Raw genomic sequence first — 8486 nt, 5'->3', positions numbered from 1 at the left:
GCATAGAACGGTGGACCCTTTCAGAAACTACATTCCCTTGGGACACTTAAATCATGCTGATGGAGGACTTGCTTTGGAGTAGGGAGAACTGCAGTCATGAAGTGGATATTCAGCAATAAAAGGATAATTTCCTATTTCCTCACAACCAACTAATTACCCACTCTCTCCCATAAGAGCCACAACTTTAATTTTCTATAAGCACATCTAAAATACAAAGTGGAAACAAAGAATTATAAATCATACTGCCTGTCCTCAGGTTGCTCATATACAGAATTAGTGATTTGGGCATGTAACGCTTAATCTAGGTATATCTAAAAGTGAGAAATGATATGAAATAATCACCAGAGGTGATTCTCTTGCTCCACATGTCTAAAAAGAATTTAATCTGATTTAAATTTATCGCTCAGACAATTGCAGTTCATTCAGAGTTGGGGGGAGGGGGGAGTAGAAGGTACGGACACAAACTCTAGTAGAACTCCCACCAAGGAAAGACGTAGATAGGTTTAATAACATTCCTCACTATATTTGATTCAGCCCCATTAGTATGGAACAAATCCAAATATACACCCACAAAATATATTCCATGTTAAGTTTTTCAGGTAGTTAAAGATTTCCTAATGGTTAAACATTTGTTAGTCACAGTGTTTCAGATTTGCAGAATCTGAATAACGCCCTTATGAATTGTCAAGGTTTTCATGGCCAAATGAGAGTAAATCAGAATTCAATTTTCCAAAAATATTTCTCCATTAGTCTCATGTGATACTAATTAAAAGTGCTATCAAAAGATTTCCTAGGGGCGCCTGGATGGCTCAGTCAGTTAAACGTCTGCCTTCGGCTCAGGTCATGTTCCCAGGGCCCTGGGATCAAGCCCCCTGCTGAGCAGGGAGCCTGCTTCTCCCTCTCCTTCTGCCTCTCCCCTGCTTGTGCTCTCTTTCTCTGACAAATAAATAAATAAAATCTTTAAAAATAATGAAATTTCCTAAATGATCGTTTATGAAAAAAAATTCTCTCTGAGCCTTATTTTTCCCATCTATAAAATGGAGCAAAAAGCCCTGTTATAAATGCCCCATAGGTTAACACAATTATCAAAGTAGATAGTGCTTGAAAGTGCTCTGCAAACTCCGCACCACTATAGAAAGTCATTTTATTGACTTTCAGTAACATTCCAACCAACTGCAACTACCTGTCCTTCCAGTCCCACCCTTCCTCGGTGTGTTTTAATTATTAGGTTAGGTGTATGATTACCAGCTAAACCATCTAGACAAGGTGTCTTTCTGGAGCATGCTACTCCTGAGGGAACCTGAAGACTTTCCAAGAACTACAGGTAAACAGATGGTTTTGAGGACACAATCTCCATTCTTAATCACCACATGTGTACTTTCCAACCTAACCTTTCCAACACTAACCCACTTTCCAAAGACTGACCCTCCCCAAGAACATGTCTCCTCTTCCTTCTCTCCTTCTTTCCTTATGAGCCTCTTTTCCAACATTGCCAAAACAAGGCCCATGTCTCACTTACCACAGAGCTCACTGTGGAAAATTGCTCAGTCATAGAAAACCTCCAAGACACAAAACAAATGAAGGATTTCAAATATTGGTGTTGGTGTTGAGAATGAAAATAACCTTTTGCAACTCAGTAGTTTCTCGTTCTTAGCTTTCAACAAAATTAAATGAGGACCTAATGGAATTATCAGGTATTAATCATTGAAAACATTTTTGATGATAGAAGTTAAGAATAAAAAATTAAAATGTTTAGTTATTCATTCATTTAAAGGTATCAATAATAAATAATTACATGTTGATACAAATAACATTTTTACATAAAAATATTGTTTTATAAAATTTAATGAGAATGCTTAATTAACAAAATTTAGCAAGAAGAATGGATTTATCTTTGAAATATCTCTCATGTCTGACTTAATAAAAGATAGGTTTCTCATATCTGCTTCTGCATTCAATCTGTACCTGTCACAATATCACATGTGTAGCTGCTGGAAAATTCCACTGCGTACTCTTGAGAAATGAGAATGAAAAGACAACATATGATCTTTGTATTATTATAAGAGTAGTTTAACCCACTGATGTACCAAAATGATATCAGGGACCCCCAAAAATCCTCACCACACTTTGAGAACAACTTTGAGCAATGTCACATCCATTTTTTTTAAATCTTCTCCCTGGAAATATATTGAAAGTACATGGTGATCTGTCACATGTGTGTGACTTAACAGACAGGCCTTCCCATTCTCATTGTACTGTTATAGTCTGTGTTCTACAAAGTAATTATGATACAGTCAATTTCATTCAATTCCCACCAAAAAAAGAAACAAACTATAGTAAATGTATAATTGTATTCACTGCAATATCAAACATATTCCTGGCAGAAGAGATCTTGCCTCTAAACAAGGCACCAATGAAAACTGAAACCTCTGCTTGTAACTTTACTCTCTGATTGGTAGAATTTTCCACAGACCAGTTTCTGGCTTTAAACATTATATAGAGCTTTTTCCTCTCCCATTACCACATATATCTGCTTCCAAGCACCACAAGACAAGTTCATATTTCAATACCAACTCTTGCCTTTCACTTTCGTATCTCAACATTTGGTGGGTGGAGTCACTGGGGGGGGGTGTAGGAGTAGTCTCAAGAGCCATTTCTGAAATGAAACGAGAGCAACTTCATTATTCACAAACCACATAAATATACCCTACTAAACCCAAATTCAAAGTGTCCCCAAATCAGATCCCAAAATTGCCTGTGATCACCCTAATGCCATTTGACACAAGATGGAGTAAGATGAAAGGAAAGTCAAGGTGGAGAGAGTCAAATGTTTTCACTGGTTGTGGTTAAAATATCTTGCTATTTCAAGAGCTACAAAATGTAAGACCCTGTAAACACATTACTAACATCCTCTTAGGGCCTTGGAAGAAACCCATACAAGTGAAGAGCACTAAAGCTTAAACTTAAGCTTCGTTACCTCCATCAGAAATCCATCTCTGCCTCCCACCTCTACCCAGATCTAGACATGCTCTTTGCCCTTCCTTCCCCTGTATTTTGTGTTATTTTTACATTAATCCTATTAATGTCATAATAAAAGGCAAAATGTCATAATAATATCTACCTTGTTCTAGGTGACAAATTCTTCTTAGAGCACAAAGAAGGGGGAAATAATATATACTGACGACATTCTATGTGGAAAGTACAAAATATTTTTAGAAAACTGAATTCTGATTTACTCTTGACATGATAATGGATACCAAAGTCTAAAGAAATACCATCCGAAAGAACTACAACATGAGCCATATTATGTAATTTTAAATTTTCTAGTAGCCACATGAAAGGGGTAAAAAGAAGTAGGTGAAATTAATTTTGATAATACATTTTATTTAATGCTATGTATATAAATATTATAATTTGACATACATGAAATATAAAAAATTAATTATCTGCTTTAGATTCTTTTGGGGTCTAAATTTTTATAATCAGATGAGTATTTCCATTTACATCTCAGTTTAAACTAGTTACATTTCAAGTGCTCATTACCAAATGTGGTGAGTGGCTAGCATATTGGACAGTGAAAGTTTAGATTTAAGGAAAGAGCCACAGGTTTTAAAAGTAGAACTCCCATTGGTATAAGTCACATGTCCAAGGTCACAGAAGAGCTAGCATTTGGTGGGGATGGCATTTGAACTTGGGTTTGCATAATAAGTTATAAAGTTGAAAGAAACTTTTTTAAATTTCCAAAAACAAAATTTAATCAATAATGCTAGAGGAAAGACCAAATCATCTTTCTATTCTCTCTCTAAAAAAAAAGATACTATAAAATCATTGTCATATAGGGGCTCCTGGGTGGCTCAGTCGTTAAGTGTCTGCCTTCGGCTCAGGTCATGATCCCAGGGTCCTGGGATTGAGCCCCACATCGGGCTCCCTGCTCGGCGGGAAGCCTGCTTCTCCCTCTCCCACTCCCCCTGCTTGTGTTCCCTCTCTCGCTGTGTCTCTCTCTGTCAAATAAATAAATAAAATCTTTAAAAAAAAAAAAGTCTATCAATTTTTTAAAGATACCAAAAAATTTTGTTGGTATTTTAAAACATTAGCCCACAAGATTTGCAAAGTGATATAGTTTGCTAGAAATGATCAGGCCAAGAGATAGAAAATACCTCCCCCTAGTGATCCTGAGACAGAAAAACTAAAAGTGTAGTGAATCAACTAGCGAGAGGCAAGCAATAGCCCTTTTAGGGGAACAAGGCACTCTTAGAAACAAATTTAGTCTCTAACCTGATAGCCATCCATAAAAATCCAAGTTAGAACTCACATAGTCAGGAAAAAGGTTGAGGAAGGACAACATCTAAGAAATCAGAGAGTGTATGAGCAAAATAAGTGATTGATGCCTATACCGTGGGAGTGACCTGGAAAAGAGGAATCAAAATTCCATAACGCCTCCAACTGTCTAAGTATCCCTTAGGTAGGAAGACCCCTGCAGGTCAGGAAAAGAAATTACACTAAAGGAGCCATAAAAATGGAGGCTCATTCTCCCAATGAAATATTGGCAGACCTCATCAGTAAACAACATCTAATCTGTTAGAAGCCACATTCAGGAAACTTAACAGAACTAAGCAAACATAGTTACTAATCATTATAAATTAATTATTAATTAATCTTACATGATTAATTATATATACTTATAAATTATTATAAATTATAAACATAATTATTAATATAATTAAAGCTATAAATTTGTAAAACTAAAACTATATACCTAGAATGAAATGAAAGCATGATTGATTTTAGGCCAACACATAGGACAAATAATTACAACAATTATTCATTTCAGAATAAAATTTAAGAGAGAGAAGCAAACCAAGAAACTGACCCTTAACTACAGAGAACAAACTGATGGTTACCAGAGGGGAAGTGGATGGGGGGATGGGTGAAATAGGTGATGGGGATTAAGGAGTGCACTTGTGATGAACACCACTTGTATGTAAGTGTTGAATCACTACTTTATACATCTGAAACTAATATTACATGTATGGTAACTAACTGGAATTTATTTTTTTAAAGATTTTATTTACTTATTTGAGAGAGAGAATGAGAGAGAGAGAGAGCATGAGGGTGGAGTCAAAGGGAGAAGCAGACTCCCCACTGAGCAGGGAACCCAATGCGGGACTCGATCCTGGGACTCCAGGATCATGACCTGAGCCAAAGGCAGTCGCTTAACCAACTGAGCCACCCAGGTGCCCACTAACTGGAATTTAAATAAAACTTTAAAAAAATTTTTTTAATTAAAAAAGAAAGAAAATAGCAACTACTTTGAATTAAACTTCCTTTAAATTTATAAACACAAGAAAACATCACATATAAGAACATCTCAACAAGTCCTGTACTTATGTCCCTTCTGGAATCTACTAAACATTTTTAGAACCTATACCATTTTATTTTAGTGTCTTTGTGCATCTGAGAATAAGACAATTTGAAAAGTCATAGAAGACAATCACGGAAGGAAGTTAGCACATGTAACATCACCTTCTGTGCAAGATAATCCCACCTTCCCACCACCATTCCAGGTAGATAGCCACCACTGGTTTCCACAGACATATTCATATTGCAACTTGTATCCTCCAGTACCCTGGAGGCAACTACCTGAATGGCAATATGTCTTTCTAAAAACTTTTATTGTCACCCTCCATTCTAACCCTCTGACCTACGTTTCATTTATTAGGGTTGGTTTTTTTTTTTTTCAGCCGTATCTAATCTTCAGCTGAACTTGTCTATTGTTTTCTAATTTTGTTTACTGACATTTTCAATTCTAGAATTTCTGTTTGGCTCTTTTTGAAATCTGTTATACCATATTTATAGTTTCTTGTTCTCTGGCAAGTTCTTCAAGCTTTGTTTTTATCTCTTGGAATGTAGTCTTAGTTTTTTTAAAGCAAAGTATAACCCTAGTTATTGTGAGTCTAATTTGGTCTCTCCTATTTTGTTTTTCTTCTCTTTCTTACTCATGTGATCTTGCCTCCTATTGAATCAAGTTATCTTTGATAACATGTCAAATGTTGTTTCTAAAAATCTTTGTAGAAACAAGGCCAGAGAATTTTTTTGTTTCTGCCTGGAGCCCAGGGGAACATGATTTTGGGTCATCTTCATTCAGTTTTAGAGTTTGAGATTTTTCTGGTCCTCTCAGATAATAGAAAGCATGGCTGCAATTCCTCCAGGACTTACTCCCTTCTGGCTCACCCCTACTGGGCCCTAACAACAGTAGAGAGTAGCTCTCCAGGGCTCCCAATTTTGGTGGGCCCTAGACTTTGACTGCTGTCCCTCTAGCCTAGCCAGTCTATTAATCATGCAGGTCAGCCACTTCTAAATTAGCCACCAGCCCCAGGGCAAAAATGGCTCCAAATATTGGACTCCCCTCTCTAGATTTCCACCCCTCTCCTGGATCTTGGCCTAGTAATTTCTTAATAGCAAGTAACTCTTCGATGGTTTAAAATTTTTCCAATATATCATTCATGTTTTTTAGTTTTCTCAAGCAGAGAGAATCTATCCAAATGATTTAATCTACCATTACTGAAACCAGAAATCCCTTTCCAATCTTTACTCCTAACCCATTCCACAGTATCTTCAGCAAGGGGGAGATCTACTAACAATCAAAAGGTGTATAGTACTCGTCTACACATTTAATGCAATCCCAATCAAAATAACACCAGCATTTTTCACAGAGCTAGAACAAACAATCCTAAAATTTGTATGGAACCACAAAAGACCCCAAATAGCCAAAGCAATCCTGGAAAAGCAAAGCAAAGCTGGAGGCATCATGATTCTGGACTTCAAGCTATATTACAAATCAAGACAGTATGGTACTGATACAAAAACAGACACATAGATCAATGAAACAGAATAGAAAACCCAGAAATGCACCCACAGCTATGTGGTCAACTCATCTTTGACAAAGCAAGAAAGAATATCCAATGGAAAAAAGATAGTCTCTTCAACAAATGGTGATGGGAAAACTGGACAGCAACATACAGAAGAATGAAACTGGACTGCTTTCTTACACCATACACAAAAATAAATTCAAAATGGAGGAAAGACATAAGTGTGAGACAGGAATCCATCAAAATCCTAGAGGTGAACATAGGCAGCAACCTCTTTGATCTCAGCCATAGCAATTTCTTACTAGACCCATTATCAGAGGCAAGAGAAACAAAAGCAAAAATGAACTATTGAGTCTTCATCAATATAAAAACTTCTGCACAGTGAAGGAAACAATAAAACTAAAAGGCAGCCTACGGAATGGGACAAGATACTTGCAAAGGACATATCTGATCAAGGGTTAGTATCCAAAGTCTATAAAGAACTTACCAAACTCAACACCCAAAAAAACCCCAAATAATCCAGTTAAGAAATGGGCAGAAGATATGAATAGACATTTTTCCAAAGAAGACATCCAGATAGCTAACAGCACATGAAAAGATGATCAACATCACTCATCATCAGGGAAATACAAATAAAACCATGATGAGAGACCACCTCACACCTGTTAGAATGGCTAAAATTAACAAGACAGGAAACAACAGATGGTGAGGATGTGGAGAAATCCTCTTATACTGTTGGTGGGAATGCAAACTGGTGCAGCCACTCTGGAAAACAGTATGGAGGTTCCTCAAAAAGTTAAAATAGAACTACCCTATGACCCAGCAATTGCACTACTAGGTATTTACCCAAAGGATACAAAAATACAGATTCAAAGGGGTACTTGCACCCCAATATTTATACCAGCATTATCAACAATAGCCAAACTATAGAAAGAGCCCAAATGCCCATCAACTGATGAATGGATAAAGAAGATGTGTCATATATATATAATGGAATATCATTCAGCCATCAAAAAGAATGAAATCTTGCCATTTGCAATGACATGGATAGAACTAGCAAGTACTATGCTAAGCAAAATAAGTCAGAGAAAGATAAATACCATATGATTTCACTCATATGTGGAATTTAAAAAACAAAACAGCTGAACATATGGGAAGGGAAAAAGAGAGAGCGAGGGAAGCAAACCATAAGAGACTCTTTTGATAGAGAACAAACTGAGGGTCAATGGAGGGAGGTGGGTGGGGGATGGGCTAGATGGGTGATGGGTATGAAGGAGGGCACTTGTTATGATGAGCACTGGGAGTTATATGTAAGTAATGAATCACTAAATTCTATTCCTGAAACCAATATTACACTATATGTTAACTAACTAGAATTTAAATAAAAATTTGAAAAAAAAAAAAACTGTATAGTGCTCAAGGAGCTGGTCCTGATACCTGATGGTCCTCTGAAACTAATATAGATGCTTAGCCCCTGTTGTTCTCAACTGAACCTTAGTTGCTAATTCTGATAAAGTAGGAATAAACCCCACATGGTACCTCACCTGATACCAATTGAGAAGTGATTATTGATTAGAAATGCAATACATCTGGAATTCTCAAAAATTAAACATTAAT

The sequence above is a fragment of the Mirounga angustirostris genome, unplaced genomic scaffold, assembly GCF_029215605.1.
Source record: "Mirounga angustirostris isolate CCGP_5_RB_7025 unplaced genomic scaffold, mMirAng1.0.hap1 SCAF_249, whole genome shotgun sequence".
NCBI lineage: Eukaryota > Metazoa > Chordata > Mammalia > Carnivora > Phocidae > Mirounga > Mirounga angustirostris.
This window is presented reverse-complemented; position numbering follows the sequence as displayed.